This window comes from Siphateles boraxobius, unplaced genomic scaffold (assembly GCF_051911475.1).
Source record: "Siphateles boraxobius isolate OS27281-9 unplaced genomic scaffold, OSU_SipBor_1 15, whole genome shotgun sequence".
Lineage (NCBI taxonomy): Eukaryota > Metazoa > Chordata > Actinopteri > Cypriniformes > Leuciscidae > Siphateles > Siphateles boraxobius.
The window spans coordinates 1450108-1469082 of NW_027508755.1; the positions used below are offsets into that span (position 1 = coordinate 1450108).

Here is an 18975-nt window from a genome sequence, read left to right on the forward strand (position 1 = left end):
AAATAGATGTCATTTTAAAAATATGGAAATTAGCAAAAACAAGTTAATGCAGCCTCTTATTTACATGATAAAAACAAACAAAGGTAAACAAAGCTGCTTGGTGCATTTCTTATTGTGCGTAATAGCCTACATATTTTAAAATCATATATGTATCACATATATTGCTGTCACAATAATGGCCCATTTCAAATGTTTACGTGCTTTTTTCTCTTTCACCCTTTTTGTTCGCTGAGGTGGAGCGGTGATGAAATATTGTTTGTGTGAATACTTTCCAGCATTTCAATAATAAAATTGTACATCCAAATAATTGAACATATGTTATCTATTTTTACTTATTTACTTTAGTTATTTATCAATTCAATTTTATTTTTGTTAAGTTTTTGTATATGTTGGGGTGGGAAAACGTTGTCCTGACCTGTATCTGTATTGTTCTTGTGTGTTTTTTGGACAATTAATAAAAATAGAGTAAAAGTATACATCTTTAAAATGCATGCAAATTATGTGAAGCTCATCAGTTATCATACGTGCGGTGCTCGGCAGTGATCAAACAGGATTTAAACAGTGAATTTTGAAGTGATCTCTTCTTGTAAACTCAGAGATGTGGATTGGGACGGCAGTTATATCACCACATGATCTTGGTGTTTGTCAGAAAACAAAAGGTAATTCGGCCGGGGATTATTACGCGGATGGAGGGAGAAAAACACTGACATTCTGGATTCAAACGACAACAAAATCACAGACTAACCCTGTACAGTAAATGTTGAAAATACCTTATCACTCATCAAATATGCTCATCACCCATAGTGAAAAAAAAAAAAAAAACAGCTTTAACCAGCCAAGCCAGTTCAGCACAGAGTTTCTTATTAAATTCCTAGTTTGGGGAAGAATATTTTACTCATAATAACATAAAAGATCTCTAACATTGTGTTTGTTGCACTTGCTTTTACCAATTAAACCGAAATGTAATCAAAGTTTGGAAAACAAAATCAAAGTTTCGCAGAGATTTGTTTTATTTATTTATTTATTTATTTTATTTTATTTTTTGCATGTTTTCATCTGAAGAAAGTCATAAACGTGAACATTCAATGAGAGAATTTTGACTTTTGGGTGAACTATCCCAATAGATGACCAATTAAAACTATTGCTGGATGTCAGTACAATGTAAGGGTTTGAAACTTCAGATGGACACCCATCAGGCCTTACAGGTCATACTAGTTTACAATACCAGCTTAACCAGTTTCAGCCAGTAACAATATCACTTTCAGGGGACTTAGAGTTGACAACTCAAGTTTTATTAGAATTGTATTATTTTTAAATACAAAAGCAACAATCAACAGACCAAAGCATAGACTTCACATATATTAAATTTTGACAAATCCTAAAACAAAGAGACTCACCAAAGAAGAGGGTTAAATAAACCCAAAGCAACACACCAGTCAAAAGAAACATGTGGGCTATGAATGAGCACCAGAACTAATGATGCAAACAAGGAACACCTGAACACAATCAAGACAGGAATGGGGAAGATGAGGGACAGGAAACAATGAACAAGACTGATCTATCAACAGCAAAACACTTCAAACTAAAAGACATGCCATAATAAAAGACATAAACAAACGTGACAACTCACTAGCACTGCCCATCTAAAACCAGTTAAATGAGTCTTGGATTGAGAAATAAAACGTTCCTTGTTCTTTTCACATATTAGACGTCATTAGTCTATACAAGCATACTGAACGTTTCAGGTAAACCCTAACGCTCAAAATAATGAACTGGTTTGAGTAGTAAAAACTTAAATTAAACTGATTAGTTCAGTCAAATGAACTTTTATGAGTACTTTCTTTTTCTTTCAAGGTCACAGAATGGATATATTTTAAGTAAACTGAACTGTTTTCATTGATTTGAGTTTCATGAAATTATTTCTTTTAATTTAGACGAACTTAAGTTTAACTGAAACGGCTCGGATGTCTATTTCCCAGCATGCTTTGCCGATGACACTCGAAAGGGAGAGTAAATGCTAAAATTAAGTGTAATATCATGTTTTTTTTTGTGTGCAAAATTAATGTTAAGTGGGTGATTTAGTAATGATTAATGTTTTGTTATGCTAATGTAGAAGAATTTCTGTTAATGTTGGTTTTAGGATAGTTACCATCATGATGACGAGTGGTGCATGAGCTTGATCTGAGAGCAAATAAAGACATTATATTGCTGCAAGTGCTACTGTATAACATACTATTGTTAACATGTTAAAAAATTTGTATGTTAGCAAACTAGTTTGTTAAAGCTAGCCAAGTGTATACTAATACAAGTGTTCACATTAAGATTACATGACATTTTAGGTAAAATGTATGAATTAGTGTACTCAAACATTTCAAGTTAAGAACAATTAAAATGTATACAAAATAAAAATCTGCCAGTTCTGCTTACTTAAACTTTTTGAGTTTTGCCAACTTATTCGGGTTTGCATAGTCCAAAAACAACAACAAAAGTTTTACAAATTAGCAGTGAAAGAGCATAATCTGTGCATACTGTCATAATTGTAGTCAGCGTTTTATCTCAAAATGTTTTTTTTCTGTATAAGCATCAGCATAAGCAAGCAATCGACTTGAGTTCACAGTCAGATGCACATGGTTTCTGATTAAATTATATACAGAAAGCGATCACAGAGACAGTAAGTATTATTATTTATTTATTTTTATTGGATTTATTTATTTTATAGTGCATGTCATAATTTTAGATGCATGGCAGGTCAACAGTTTTACTATCTATTGCTGTCCTCGACATGAGGCGTCTATCTAGTCGTTCACCACTCTTTCATGAGACCGAAACACATTTCCGTGATATCTTGTGTTTCAGATTTGATTGACGAGAGGGTCTTTCAAGAATGCTGATATTCGAACAACACTTTTCACCTGGGTTTCTCATTCTCGTTCTAGACAGCCTGTCAGTCTGGCTGCATTCAATATCACATATTTCCCTAGTAGGCGAAAAACAGTCAAAAGAAGTATATGTTCGAATTCGCAGTACAGTACAAAAAGTTCCTGGATTACCTACACTGTAAAAAATAATATGATCAATAAGTTGAGTTTTTACGTTGCTTTAACTCGTCAAAATAAGTTAAGCAATTTATAACCTTTTTTATGATCTATGCAAGATTCAACTCATTTTTAAGTCAGTTTAATGTAATTTAAGTTGAAATTACTTAAAAATCCAAGTTGATTGTACTTAAAGATTTAAGGCAGCAACTTTTTTATTTACAGTGTACTTACACTGGTTGATCACATGATGATATTGTGATATTGCCCATTTATACGCCCAGACAAACAATAAAAAAATAAAAAGAGTTGCTGTTTGGATTTAAATAGACAAATGCTGAATAGTCTGTGATTGGATCATTATTGCAGAGATTATTATGTTTCTAGCATGTTATATGTTTGGCAGCAGTTCTTCAAAGCCTCACTGATGGAGTGTGTAGCTTTTCATTTCTGAAACACACATGTAGGAAAAACATCATGATCATATTTCCGGATGACAAAGTCAAAATTCGTCAGACTCAAACTGTGAACGAATTGTTGTGAGGATCATGAAGAATCATTTTCACACATGAATTGATGCTCATCTGAGTCCAGATCTTAAACTGGTTGTGATGAGCTGGAGGAGACTTTACAATACAAGATCTTGACCAAAAGTTGATGGAAATAAATGATTTAAATACAATTTGTGGCATAATGTCTTGGACAAACTCTGCGTTTCTATTCTCTCCCCCAGGAGAAGAAGATAAATGTGTTTGTTAAGTCAACAGAAGTGTTTGTGTTTTCCTGTGGGAAAACACAAACAGTTTTCCCACAGGACTGCAGCTTGTCCTTTGTGGGAGAATGTGTGAATATTAATGAATATTAAAGAAAGCTAATGCAGCTTCTAAAACAAAACACACTAATATAAGCACGTCTCAATGTCACGCTTGGCCGCATATTAGAAATGCTTCAAAAATTATTGAGTCGATCTCCCAACATCTAAGAAACCACTTAATTAATCATCACATATTTCCACTAATTATACTTGGCAATTTGAGCTATTTTCCTACATATAATATAAATGATCTCTCTGAGCGGACTAAAACTCATCAGATTTATAATAGAGGCAGTCTTTGAAGGGAGTGAATCGTTTGAAGATTTCTGAAAAAGCAATGAAAAGTAAGAGATGCTGAGTTTAAAGCTGATCAAAGCAGTGAAGTACTAAAACAAGGACAGCAAAGAGAAGAGACTTCATATCAAATGTGTTTTCTTCAACGGACTGAGTGCTCAACTGCATCCACAGTGCTCACAAGTCCAAACTTATTCATTTACACACACAAAGTGATATAAAATTTAGCATTTTAATCAACAGAATTTTTTTTAACCTTTTACCATGTCTTGGAGTATCGCGAAATATCGTATCGTGAGTTCAGTATCGTGATATGTATCGAATTATGACATGAGGGTATCGTTACACCCCTACGATTGACAAAAACAAAATGGCGACAACATAATGGACAAATACATAAATTAAAATATCCCCAAATCTTCACACACCCTTCATCATACCTAGAGATCGGCATGGTGTTATTTCAGTTAGCCTAATAGCTGGTGTGATTTGCATTGAAAGATGATCTTATGGAAAGTTCCCCATGCCGATCTCTAGGTATGGTGAAGGGAATGTGATGATGTGGGATATTTTAACTCCAAAGGCCATGGGAACTTTATCAGGATGCATATTATCCTGGATCCATGAAATAACTGGCCTTTAAAAATAAAAATCTGCTGCCTCTATGGGAATTTAACATAGGGGTTTCCTGACTTATGCAATCTGTATTTTAAGGAAGAACATTTATTTATTTAAAATACATTATTCATTCACAAAGAAAATTGGTGTCCTTAAAAGTTGGATTTTTCCTAATTTTTTTTGATTAAGGCATTAAGATCAATTTCCAAAAGATGATTTTTTATTCCTCTTTTTATTCACTTTAGCATGGGTGTGTTCACTTATGCTACGCACTGCATATGGCAAGTTCTCATAAAATAAACATACAGCAAACAAAAATGCAACATTTTGTTGAAAACAAATAATATTTCTGCAAGGCACTTTTTAAAAGAACAGGGAATTTGAGGGAATTGTCTGATTCACGTGCTTGACATAAATGTAAGAATGAAACAGGAGAGAGAGAGAGAGAGAGAGAGAGAGAGAGAGAGAGAGAGAGAGAGAGAGAGAGAGAGAGAGAGAGAGAGAGAGAGAGAGAGAGAGAGAGAGAGAGAGAGAGAGAGAGAGAGAGAGAGAGAGAGAGAGAGAGGTCTACATCAGCATTACAGTGCTGATTTGCAGTACTGGCATAAGTTCAGCACTCGCATTCGATTAATGTGAGCGTCCCGACTCCTGTGCCGATCTGTTAGGTTATAAACACTGACATGATGAGAAGAACGTCTCTCACTGAGCCATTGTGGTGTTTATTTAATCTAAAGTGTCTCAGCTGAAGGAAATAATAACATTATTTATCGGCCAACAATGATAACATTAAAATTGGACATAAATCAGTTGATGCTGATATATATCCCTAAATGAAAGATGAGAGAAGTTTCTATTCCAAAAGAAAAGAGAAAGGCTCTTAATTGGATCTCGTCTATAAACCTCAGCACTGAAAAAAAGAAAAGAAAAAAACCCTCCAGCGAAGACTTTCTGCCCACAAACCCATCACACTGATTTATGCTCTTAAAGTCAACATGATACAGCATTCTCAATCCATTTCACCTCCGTGATAAAGCCATGATGCCTTTCTAAGTGAAACAAGATCTTCAGCAAGGAAATAATGTAGGGCTGAACTTCAACACAACTATCATGATTTCATTGGATGGTGATTTGAGTGGCTGCTACATACATTTGTAATCTAAATTATTCAACCCACATTGCAAATCAGGTTTATTGGCAAAATGTACAGACTTTTGGCTGTTTGTAATGAACAAATCAAACAAAAGTAATTGAAATAGCCCAAAACAACAAATGTTTCAAGTGGTTTCCCCAAATTCAACTGAAAATGCAACTTTAAATGACTTCTGCAGTCTCAAAATGATTCAACCCCCTGAATAGAAATCCCTCACAACAGCACACATCTGCAAAACAGGTTGTGTCTCACTAATCAATGGCTTCATTAGTTGCACCAGGTGTGCTTGACCTAGAACACACACACATGAAACACCTGAACTGAATAGATTTGTTGAGTGTCACATTTGACTGCATGTTAGAAATATGGCTAGGTCAAAAAAATGGCCCATAAAGTTAAGAGAAGATATCATTGCCCTTCACAAACAAGGAACAGGATGCAAAAAGATAGCGAAGGCAGTAAATGTTCCTAGAGTTCAAAGATAAAGGAACAGTGGTTACACTACCTGGACGGGGCAGAGAAAGGAAGCTATCAACGGCTGCAACCAGATTTATGAGAAGACAGGTTTAGAAAAACCCTCGAGCGACTGCAAAAGACCCGCAGTGAGACTTGGTGGCAACAGACACTGAGGTTTCAGCTTTCATGTGGGCTACTGCCCTCCTGAAACACTGCCAGCAACCATGAAAAACCAAGAAAAATCTGACCGGAACTTGGAGACTGAAGGTCAAGTTTACTCTAGAGCTTCCCCAAGCATCCCAATGATAACATTTCACTTCTTATCTATCAATATTTTCTGTTATTCTCAGAATCTTTATGCATTTTTCTTTGCCATTAAATTAAAGATATTGTAAGTCAGCATTATCTACACACTATTCAGGACAAGATGTCGTAATAGATGAAATTACAGAGGCATGTAGATCATGAGGGGTCTCATGGGTGCTTCCAACGGCTGCGGTGTGTGTGTGTGTGTGTGTGTGTGTGTGTGTGTGTGTGTGTGTGTGTGTGTGTGTGTGTGTGTGTGTGTGTGTGTGTGTGTGTGTGTGTGAGGGGTTCCTGAGACTGTCTAATGGAGCTGTCAGGAAGCACTAATGTAGTGAAGAACAGGTTGCAGGACAGTGGGAGATGACCTTGTTCAACCCACAGGCCACAGGGTGTGTTTGTGAAAAGACAACAGAGTAGATCAAAAATAGATACAAGGGATACAGAACACACGCTGTTCATTCAAGATGTGAATACAACACACAATAGGCAAGATGCCACAGAACAGAAGAGGGGCTGAAGGCTGAATAAGTGAAGCTCTAGAGATAAGAGAAGCATTTCTTAAGATTAAAATGTACTAATTTAATTAAACACTTACTAACTGCAATATAAATGGCTGGTTTTAAGGCCTTAAGGCCTCACCCAAAAATGAAAATAATCCCATAATATGTACCCTCAAGCCATCCTAGGTGTATATGACTTTCTTCTTTCAGCCGAAGTTGCCGAACACAATCAGATTAAATTAAATAATGTGCTGCCTCTTCCCAGATTCACTTCAGAAGGCCTTTATTAACCCGCTGGAGTCGAATGGATTACTTTTATGATGGATGGATGCACTTTTTGGAGCTTCAAAAACTCGAGCACTATTATCCAATGCAATAATAAAGCTTGGAAGAGCCAGGACATTATTTAATATAACTCCGATTGTGTTCGGCTGAAAGTAGAAAGTCATATATACCTAGGATGGATGGAGGATGAGTAAATTATGGGATCATTTTCATTTTTGGGTGAACTATTTCTTTAAGACTTTAGCATTTACTTAAGCATTTATTTAGCATCATCGATCGAAGTGGTTAATAATGATATTTATTAATTCACAATAAAATTCAATATGCAACACTGAAATAGTACAGTAAATTGGTAAATACAGTGACAATGAATAATAACAAACAATTGAAATAAGCTCATTCGGCTGTCATGAAACACAGGTGCTTCACCGATACTGATTTCAATATTCCCTGCTTATCACTCACTCATTTCCCTTGAACATGTTTTTTTTTTTGAGTTTGACTTTGCTTGAGCCCACGCAAAGCACACCTGCTCAGGAAATGACAACAACACTTCAGTATAAGACACAGACGGAGCAATCACAGGTAATAAAGAGCGCACCGTTTCTCCAGAACCAAAGGCTTAAGCTGCCGACACACAGTCGCCATCCCATCGGATGTCACGCCAACATGCCAATGCTGACAGGAAGAAACCCAGGCATGAAAGGAAATGAAACGATGTGTGGTAAACTGAGAGTGAAGAGGGGTAAAAACTAGGGGTGTAGCAATATATATTGCAATACAAAAATGCAACAATATGTATAGTGGATAGTGACAATCTGTATCGTGTATGGTTCACCCAAAATAAAACTTACTGTCTGAGGAACAAATTCCAGTTTTCAGAGTTTTGGTGTCAGTACTACATTAAACCACTATAGCCTTTATAATGTTGAATATAATGTATAATAATGCAATGGGGAGGGGGTATTTGTGCGTCCTGATAATGACAAATTTCTTGTTACCAGTAAAAAGTGGCGTACATTATTTTAAATATATCTAGACAGTGACAGAGTGCAAGAATATTCATCTAAAATAATAAGTGTTTTCAGCTTCAAAGTCATGAATATGTTTATTCTGGTGTCACTTTTGTCCTGTTCTTTGGGTTTCCTGCACCAAGTCCAAGCCTATTCATTCAGACACACAATGTAACACCAATACTATAAACACACTGTAGTTTTGTCGCCTCCCACTTTAAATGCTCAAACTTTTTAAAACAGGATAGATTCTGATATTTATCGGCTGTCAATATTTATCAACTGGGAAATAAAATCACTCTGAAAGTGATTTCAATGATATTTTTCCTCTGTGCCATTATCGTTTTATATTTGTGGTGTGAACTCCGATATTCTTTTACATTAAGAACGATTTTTAGAACTGTATTTTTATTGTTAAAGTTATCGTTCTTAGTGTGAACAGGCCTTTGAGGCCCGAAATCATGGGATAGGCTCCAGGATCTCTACATAGGACAAGCCCTTTGGAGAATGCATGGATGGATGGACTTAACCACCAAATACCACTTAGCGCTATCCAACTAGAACAAAATGAAGAGTCGAGGCTTGATCCTAAAAGACTCAGATCAAGTAGATGTTCAGAACGCATAGACTGTGGTCTTATTGGTCAGACTGTGCTAAATGTTTCTGTGCTAAAAGCCATCAACCAGCTTTTAACCATCAACTCCCAGACCTTTCTGTTGGTGTGTTTTCAGGATGAAAGAGCGAGGGATTAGGAAAGCAATCTTCAAAATGGAGAAGACAAGAGCTCAAATCACACACCTGACTGCTGGAAGACAGACCAATCACATTCTTCTTAACTGTTGTTTTCTTCTTAAGTTGAAGTTAAGAATACTCCCAAAAACATTTCTTAAGAAAGTTGAGATTGTTTTAAAGATAAGATTTCTAAAAGAAAATCTTTTAGTTCATGAAAAGAATGTTCTTAAAAATAGGGATGCACGATACATTGGCTATTATATTGGTATCTACTATCTAGCCTATCTATATATATTCATTTTTATTGTTTATTGTTAACGTTATCGGCCCAATAAGAAAATTTGAAAAATAATGTATTATTTCCTTCAGCTGAGACACTTCAGTTGCTCATGTTCAACATGATGGTTATGAATTGCTTGAAATATGATTGAAATCACTTCAAACAATAAATAGAAAATATAGGTTCAGTGCAACATGTGCAGCGCAAATCTGTCGTATATAAGCTACATTAAAGTATAATGAGAACATCATTATAATTGTGAGATAGGAACATGATTAGACATTTTGTAATCAGGCTCACAATAATTATATAAAAATTTGGATTTGGGTTTATCGGCTTTAAAATATAAAGAAATACCAGTTATCGGCCAAAAAATCCATATCAGTGCATCCCTATAAAAATCATAGTAAATAACCTCTAACAAGTTAGGATGCCCTCCAACTTGTCTTAAATAACCAAAGGTAAAACGTTTAATGAATTTATAGGTATGTTTCAAATACTAAACATTACTACATAACATTGGTCACATTATGCAAATCAATAGTAATAATATGTATGTATCCTACATTTAATGTGTCACTATTACATGGGATGTCAGCAGTGATAGAAAATGTAAACAATGATCGGATATGATTATGCGTGACATGACTAGGCTATTTGCTGAACAATCCCAACCATCATTCACCATGATGGTTTTGAATTGCTTAATATATAATTGGAATCACTTCGAAAAGGAAAATACAGTAAAGTGCAACATGTGCATGTGGGATATTGACTACATAAAATTATAATGAGAAGATCATTAAAATTGTGTAGTTGGGACATGGATTTTAATGGTGAGACTTTTGTTTTTGTAATCAGGCTCTCAAAAATAATTAAAAATTCGGATTTAGATTTATCGGCCAATATATCGATTATCGGCTTTCAAATATAAAGAATTATCGGTTATCGGTATCGGCCTAAACTTTCATATTGGTGCATCCATAATTATGACATCTTTTTTTGGCAGCATTCAGCACATGTGAGTGCACGTATACACAGTTCAATCTAGCAGTGAAAACACACACACACACACACACACACACGCACACACACACACACACACACACGCGCACACACTTGAGAAAGGTGTGTCGTGATTAACAATTATTAAGGCAATCTGCAGGCATTGTAAAATGACAGTCATGTGTTTTTCATTCAGTTGATAAGCGAGTCTTTGCCAAGAACCGCCAAACAATCAGCTGTTCTTCAGCTGAACTATCTAAGCATTTTTCACTGCTCTTAGGAACATTCTTACAAACTTATAAGAATATATCTTAAGGAATTTCTTTACTGATTTATTGAGAAGATTTTTGTGAATCTGGCCCTAAATAACAGAAGAGATACTGAAAGCTAAACGAAAGCAAGTACTAGAAAGAAGGGTGCTTTAACGTGGGCTGTAAACCAACGGTTGATAATATAGCATTCTCACTTGAAACAGAGTAAAGGAGAACTTAGCTATTTTAGAAAACTTTTTCAAGAACACGTGGAAACAAAGACACTACATAAAAAATTCAGTCCTTTTATAATCCAGATGGCTAAACAATTATTTCACATTACAAATGACAAAAAATTTAAATGTAGATCAAAGGTGTAACTGCAGTGACTTTCCCCATCAATGCTTGAAAAATAACTGTATATTTTATTTGTACTAACAGAAACTGAATCTTATAATGGCTAAAGAAACACATGAGCTAGATATGTTCAGTACTCACAATTCAGATCCAAGACTGGGTTCAGTTAGAGAAAGAGGACTGCAGAAAGTGAATGAATAAGACCTGTGATGCTCATTGCTCAGAGTAAAGGAGACGCTGATGTATCATGCAACAGCTAGACTGAGATTAGCGAGGAGATGCTAACGACCACCAGCCTAGCAACCGCAGAACAAGCCCAGCTAAATGTCATCTTGCCAGTCACACACACGGTCTGAAGTAAATCTGTGAAAAGTCCTCGAAAGAGTCAAATGCACTTCCTGGTCAAAACACTTGCGTTGCTAAGATATTATTGTAAATAAAAATTTGTCAACAAACAAACACCATGACATTTTTTCAACCCATTCTTACTCCCAAATCATAGTGACTATTGTTATATCTCTCTATTAAGACACTAATAGGAACTCGATTGCTTTCAATTGCTTGCCATAAGTGTCAATACGTTGTATGCATTTGTAAAAGTAGAAATGATTATTAGCCTATATATATTTTTGGTAACACTTTACAATAAGGTTTCATTAGTTAACATTAGTTAACTACATTAGTTAACATGAACTAATAACGAACTTCACTTAGACTATACAGGATTTATTAATCTTTGTTAATGTTCATTTAAGCATTTGCTAATACTTGATTGAAATCTTGTCAACATTAGATAATGCACTGAGAACTAACATGAACTAACAATGAACAGCTTGATTTTTATTAACTAACATTAAAAAAGATTAACAAATACAGTAACAAATGTATTGCTCATAGTTAGTTCATGTTAATACATTAACTAATGTTAACTAATGAACCTTATTGTAAAGTGTTACCAGATTTTTTACTTTCAAAGATACTTTCGAGCACATAACCACACGCCCCTAAACCTAAATCTAGTAACCACTTCTCAAAAATATAAAACATGTAACAGGTAGTCAAAGGTATTCATTGCAAAAAGTGACCAAGAAAAGAGAACAAAAGTATTACAAACTCATGTTGCTTTGATTCCAAGTCATCTGAAGCCAAACGTTGTCATGACATGAGGAACAATGATGCAATCGGTCACAAGACACACGAGAGCCAATGACATTTCACAATCAAAGATTGTTCATTTTGTTATCTTGATCATGATTGTTGTCATTTGCAATTTTTTTTTTACATTTCACCAGAATTATTGCACTTTCACCTATAATAAGCACAATCAAGACTCATACGCATGATTTATCATTTACTTATCTGCTCATCTAGTATCTTATCGTATAAATTAACAGGTTCTACAGTATATTATAAAAACTGGTAAAAAAATACATTTAAAAAAGCTCAAAAGCTAAAACAGTAATAATCCTAATATTCATATTTCCAATAGTCCCAAATTATATTTTTTCTTTTAAATGCAGTGAACTAGATCGATATTATAGTATCATATTAATAAAAGCTGGATGACTTGTGTTAGCTTAATGGCATGCAATTAGTTTTAAAATATATTGTATGGCAAAGAAAATGATGTATTATTGTCTGTTGCAACAAATAAAGCTATTTGTGATTATGCCATGTTAGCCACTTGATAAAATAGTGTTGTCTAGGGCTGCACAATATATAGAAATATAGCAAATGTATATATCGCAATTTTCTTCAAATATCGTACACAAGTCAACAAAATCTCAATACAAAAATCTTACATTTTGTGCCTTTAAGTTTTAAAGATTTAAACTATACTTTAGTCAAGTCTTTTTCATCCACAATACTGCATGTTGATATAGTCAGAGTTAATGTTTATTGATGGATTGTCAATATTGATGGTTTTGTCTTGTCTTCTCAGTCATGGAAAAAATTTTAATTTTTGAGGTACATAGTTAAATCTGCCTGTTATATCTTGTGTTTCACATTGTTTTATATTGACAAATGGTTTAGGGGTCGCGTTAGTGCTTAGAAATGTAAAGTAAATATAATTATTGTAGCCGTTTAAACTGAGTTTAACTACTTCAACATATACCATAATGATACAATTATACCTCAATAAATAATTTCATGATGATAAAATTCCCATGCCCTTCACATCTGTGTATTGACCCTAAAGGTTTATCATTAAAAAGCAATAAAGTTCCTAGTTCATATAGCGATGCCTTGTGAGTGAGAATGGGTTGCATTTTTTGCATTTGGTAATGTTGATTTTTTTTAATCCCAAAGTTATATTGAATTTAGCTTCTACCTTTCATTTCATATTTATTCTGTCTTCAATATGTAACCACATAGAATGTAAAATTGCTGCTATGAAATATATATACATTCAAAATATGAATAAACCCACGATGCAGGGATCTAAAGAGCTGTGAGTGGATTTGAAGTGTGAACATATGAATCAGATGAATAATCTGAGCAGAACAGAAACTGAGATAAAAAGAAGCAGAGTGAGAGACAAGGGGCAATCACTGCTTAGGTTCTCACATGACGTAATAAAACACACCGGCTCTGGTGCACAGTGCCAGAAATATACACACACGGCAGCAGCTCGATGCATTTAGACATATGGACATGATCAAGATGATCTGCTGAAGTTCAAGAGTATCAGACTGAGGAAGAAAGATGGTTTAGGTGACTTTGAACGTGGCATAATTGTTGGTGCCAGACGAGTATTTCAGAAACTGTAGTTTTTAAGTTGATCTACTGGGATTTTCACACACAACCATCTCTAGAGTTTACAGAGAAAGGTCAGAAAAAGGAGAAAGTATCCAGTGAGTGTGTGTAAAAATGCTTTATTTGATGTTAGAGGTCAAAAGGAGAATGACCAGACTGGATAGAGAGGCAACAGTAACTCAAATAAGCACTCGATACTGAGGTCAGCAGAAATAGAGGATCTCTGAACACACACAACACACCAAACCTTGAAGCAGAAGAGCATCTCTGAACACACACAACACACCAAACCTTGAAGCAGAAGAGCATCTCTGAACACACACAACACACCAAACCTTGAAGCAGAAGAGCATCTCTGAACACACACAACACACTAAACCTGGAAGCAGAAGAGGATCTCTGAACACACACCAAATACTAAACCTGGAAGAAGAAGAGCATCTCTGAACACACACAACTCACCAAACCTTGAAGCAGAAGAGCATCTCTGAACACACACAACTCACCAAACCTTGAAGCAGAAGAGCATCTCTGAACACACACAACACACCAAACCTTGAAGCAGGAAAGAGCATCTCTGAACACACACAACACACCAAACCTTGAAGCAGAAGAGCATCTCTGAACACACACAACACACCAAACCTGGAAGAAGAAGAGCATCTCTGAACACACACAACACACCAAACCTTGAAGCAGAAGAGCATCTCTGAACACACACAACACACCAAACCTTGAAGCAGAAGAGCATCTCTGAACACACACAACACACCAAACCTTGAAGCAGAAGAGCATCTCTGAACACACACAACACACCAAACCTTGAAGCAGAAGAGCATCTCTGAACACACACAACTCACCAAACCTTGAAGCAGAAGAGCATCTCTGAACACACACAACACACCAAACCTTGAAGCAGAAGAGCATCTCTGAACACACACAATACACCAAACCTTGAAGCAGAAGAGCATCTCTGAACACACACAACACACCAAACCTTGAAGCAGAAGAGCATCTCTGAACACACACAACACACCAAACCTGGAAGAAGAAGAGCATCTCTGAACACACACAACTCACCAAACCTTGAAGCAGAAGAGCATCTCTGAACACACACAACTCACCAAACCTTGAAGCAGAAGAGCATCTCTGAACACACACAACACACCAAACCTTGAAGCAGGAAAGAGCATCTCTGAACACACACAACACACCAAACCTTGAAGCAGAAGAGCATCTCTGAACACACACAACACACCAAACCTGGAAGAAGAAGAGCATCTCTGAACACACACAACACACCAAACCTTGAAGCAGAAGAGCATCTCTGAACACACACAACACACCAAACCTTGAAGCAGAAGAGCATCTCTGAACACACACAACACACCAAACCTTGAAGCAGAAGAGCATCTCTGAACACACACAACACACCAAACCTTGAAGCAGAAGAGCATCTCTGAACACACACAACTCACCAAACCTTGAAGCAGAAGAGCATCTCTGAACACACACAACACACCAAACCTGGAAGAAGAAGAGCATCTCTGAACACACACAACACACTAAACCTGGAAGCAGAAGAGCATCTCTGAACACACACAACACACTAAACCTGGAAGCAGAAGAGCATCTCTGAACACACACAACACACCAAACCTGGAAGAAGAAGAGCATCTCTGAACACACACAACACACTAAACCTGGAAGCAGAAGAGCATCTCTGAACACACACAACACACCAAACCTTGAAGCAGAAGAGCATCTCTGAACACACACAACACACTAAACCTGGAAGAAGAAGAGCATCTCTGAACACACACAACACACTAAACCTGGAAGAAGAAGAGCATCTCTGAACACACACAACACACTAAACCTGGAAGCAGAAGAGCATCTCTGAACACACACAACACACCAAACCTTGAAGCAGAAGAGCATCTCTGAACACACACAACACACTAAACCTGGAAGCAGAAGAGCATCTCTGAACACACACAACACACCAAACCTTGAAGCAGAAGAGCATCTCTGAACACACACAACACACTAAACCTGGAAGAAGAAGAGCATCTCTGAACACACACAACACACTAAACCTGGAAGAAGAAGAGCATCTCTGAACACACACAACTCACCAAACCTTGAAGCAGAAGAGCTTCTCTGAACACACACAACACACCAAACCTTGAAGCAGAAGAGCATCTCTGAACACACACAACACACTAAACCTTGAAGCAGGAAAGAGCATCTCTGAACACACACAACACACCAAACCTTGAAGCAGAAGAGCATCTCTGAACACACACAACACACCAAACCTGGAAGAAGAAGAGCATCTCTGAACACACACAACACACTAAACCTTGAAGCAGAAGAGCATCTCTGAACACACACAACACACTAAACCTGGAAGAAGAAGAGCATCTCTGAACACACACAACACACTAAACCTGGAAGAAGAAGAGCATCTCTGAACACACACAACTCACCAAACCTTGAAGCAGAAGAGCATCTCTGAACACACACAACACACTAAACCTTGAAGCAGAAGAGCATCTCTGAACACACACAACACACCAAACCTTGAAGCAGAAGAGCATCTCTGAACACACACAACACACCAAACCTTGAAGCAGAAGAGCATCTCTGAACACACACAACACACCAAACCTTGAAGCAGAAGAGCTTCTCTGAACACACACAACACACCAAACCTGGAAGAAGAAGAGCATCTCTGAACACACACAACACACTAAACCTGGAAGCAGAAGAGCATCTCTGAACACACACAACACACTAAACCTGGAAGCAGAAGAGCATCTCTGAACACACACAACACACCAAACCTGGAAGAAGAAGAGCATCTCTGAACACACACAACACACTAAACCTGGAAGCAGAAGAGCATCTCTGAACACACACAACACACCAAACCTTGAAGCAGAAGAGCATCTCTGAACACACACAACACACTAAACCTGGAAGCAGAAGAGCATCTCTGAACACACACAACACACCAAACCTTGAAGCAGAAGAGCATCTCTGAACACACACAACACACTAAACCTGGAAGAAGAAGAGCATCTCTGAACACACACAACACACTAAACCTGGAAGAAGAAGAGCATCTCTGAACACACACAACACACTAAACCTGGAAGCAGAAGAGCATCTCTGAACACACACAACACACCAAACCTTGAAGCAGAAGAGCATCTCTGAACACACACAACACACTAAACCTGGAAGAAGAAGAGCATCTCTGAACACACACAACACACTAAACCTGGAAGAAGAAGAGCATCTCTGAACACACACAACTCACCAAACCTTGAAGCAGAAGAGCTTCTCTGAACACACACAACACACCAAACCTTGAAGCAGAAGAGCATCTCTGAACACACACAACACACCAAACCTTGAAGCAGAAGAGCATCTCTGAACACACACAACACACTAAACCTGGAAGCAGAAGAGCATCTCTGAACACACACAACTCACCAAACCTTGAAGCAGAAGAGCATCTCTGAACACACACAACACACCAAACCTTGAAGCAGAAGAGGATCTCTGAACACACACCAAACACCAAACCTTGAAGCAGAAGAGCATCTCTGAACACACACAACACACCAAACCTTGAAGCAGAAGAGCTTCTCTGAACACACACAACACACCAAACCTTCTAGCAGAAGAGCTTCTCTGAACACACACAACACACCAAACCTTGAAGCAGAAGAGCATCTCTGAACACACACAACACACCAAACCTTGAAGCAGAAGAGCATCTCTGAACACACACCAAACACCAAACCTTGAAGCAGAAGAGCATCTCTGAACTGAAGGTGTCTCTAATAAAGTGGCCGGTTAGTGTATATTCAAATAATACACCCTTCATAAGTACCTCCATAAAACAAAAGAAAACCATACGTTAGACCAAACCATTTGCATTTGCATTTGCATGTCTGAGGAAAAGAATGTAGCCTCACTACACAATATAGTCAAATCTCCAAACACTAATGGACCGCTTGGCTAAATGTACCTGTACGAAGGCAAATGAGCTCACAATCAATAAAACCGAAGCCTCACAGCTTTACCACCGTCAAACAGGGAAGCTTATCGACTCATTTTTGTTGTCTGGAAATAATATTTTATATAATGACAAAGAATAATATTAAATAATTAAATAATTTTAAGTCTCAGATTTTGGAATTGTGACATTAGTTTTATGAAAAATAAGTGATTATTATAATGTGACAAAACAATTATATGTTATTTAAACCATATACATAATTTGTAGTATTTGTTGCACTGGCTTTAATAATGCAAATTTAAATAATTTTCACAAAATAAATTTGTATTAAATAATTTGAATAAAAAATAACTCAAAAGTAAACATCCAGACAAATGTGACCCTGGATCACAAAACAACGGGTATATTTGTGGCAATAGCCAACAATAAATTGTATGGGTCAAAATTATCGAAGTAAATATCAAGTTTCATGAAGATATTTTATAAATTTCCTAACGTAAATATATCAAACATTTATTTTTGTGAGTGGATACAGCACAATCGCGAACATTACAACTTTCAATGTTTCGATTTTTTTATAATTTTTTTTTTTTTTTTTGTATCACAGCTAAAAATTTCCTATCCAAATAAACCATACATCAGTGGAAAGCTCATTTACAGTATTCAGCTTTCAGATGATGTATAAGTTTCAATTTCAAATAATTGGCCCATGTGACTGGTTTTGCGGTCCAGGGTCACATATTATGACCAGCTTCTTCCCTAAAGCTATAAGACTGCTGAACCACAACTAATACACTACAATACTACTCCCACAATGTATACTGTAACTGTGCTTTTCTATGCTATACTGTTGTGATGCATATCATACATGTCGTCTACTCTTTTTACTGTTTGTGATATTGTATAGTTATTATTCACTGCCTGGCCCCCAAAAAAGTCTCTGTTTGGATTTTAATAGGCAAATGCTTAAGAGTCTATGATTGGATCATTATTGCAGTGATTATTTTGTTTCTAACCTGTTATATGTTTGGAAGCAGTTGTAGATTGGTGGAAATAAATGTTGTGATGTTATTTCCATCAACTTTT

General features: G+C 36.5%; 1 protein-coding gene across 8 annotated transcripts in view; it reads right to left on the reverse strand.

Annotated features, from left to right (window-relative positions):
* Positions 1–18975, reverse strand: part of tex2 (testis expressed 2) — a 69510-nt gene that overhangs the window by 29401 nt on the left and 21134 nt on the right. Inside the window, exon 1 of one of the 8 annotated variants that reach the window (XM_077230610.1) lies at positions 1398–1529. The exons of the other annotated variants lie outside the window; for them this stretch is intronic. The gene's annotated coding sequence lies outside the window, so the exon portion shown is untranslated. Of the gene's footprint in view, positions 1–1397; positions 1530–18975 lie in introns of those variants that run through there. 8 annotated transcript variants of the gene reach the window in all.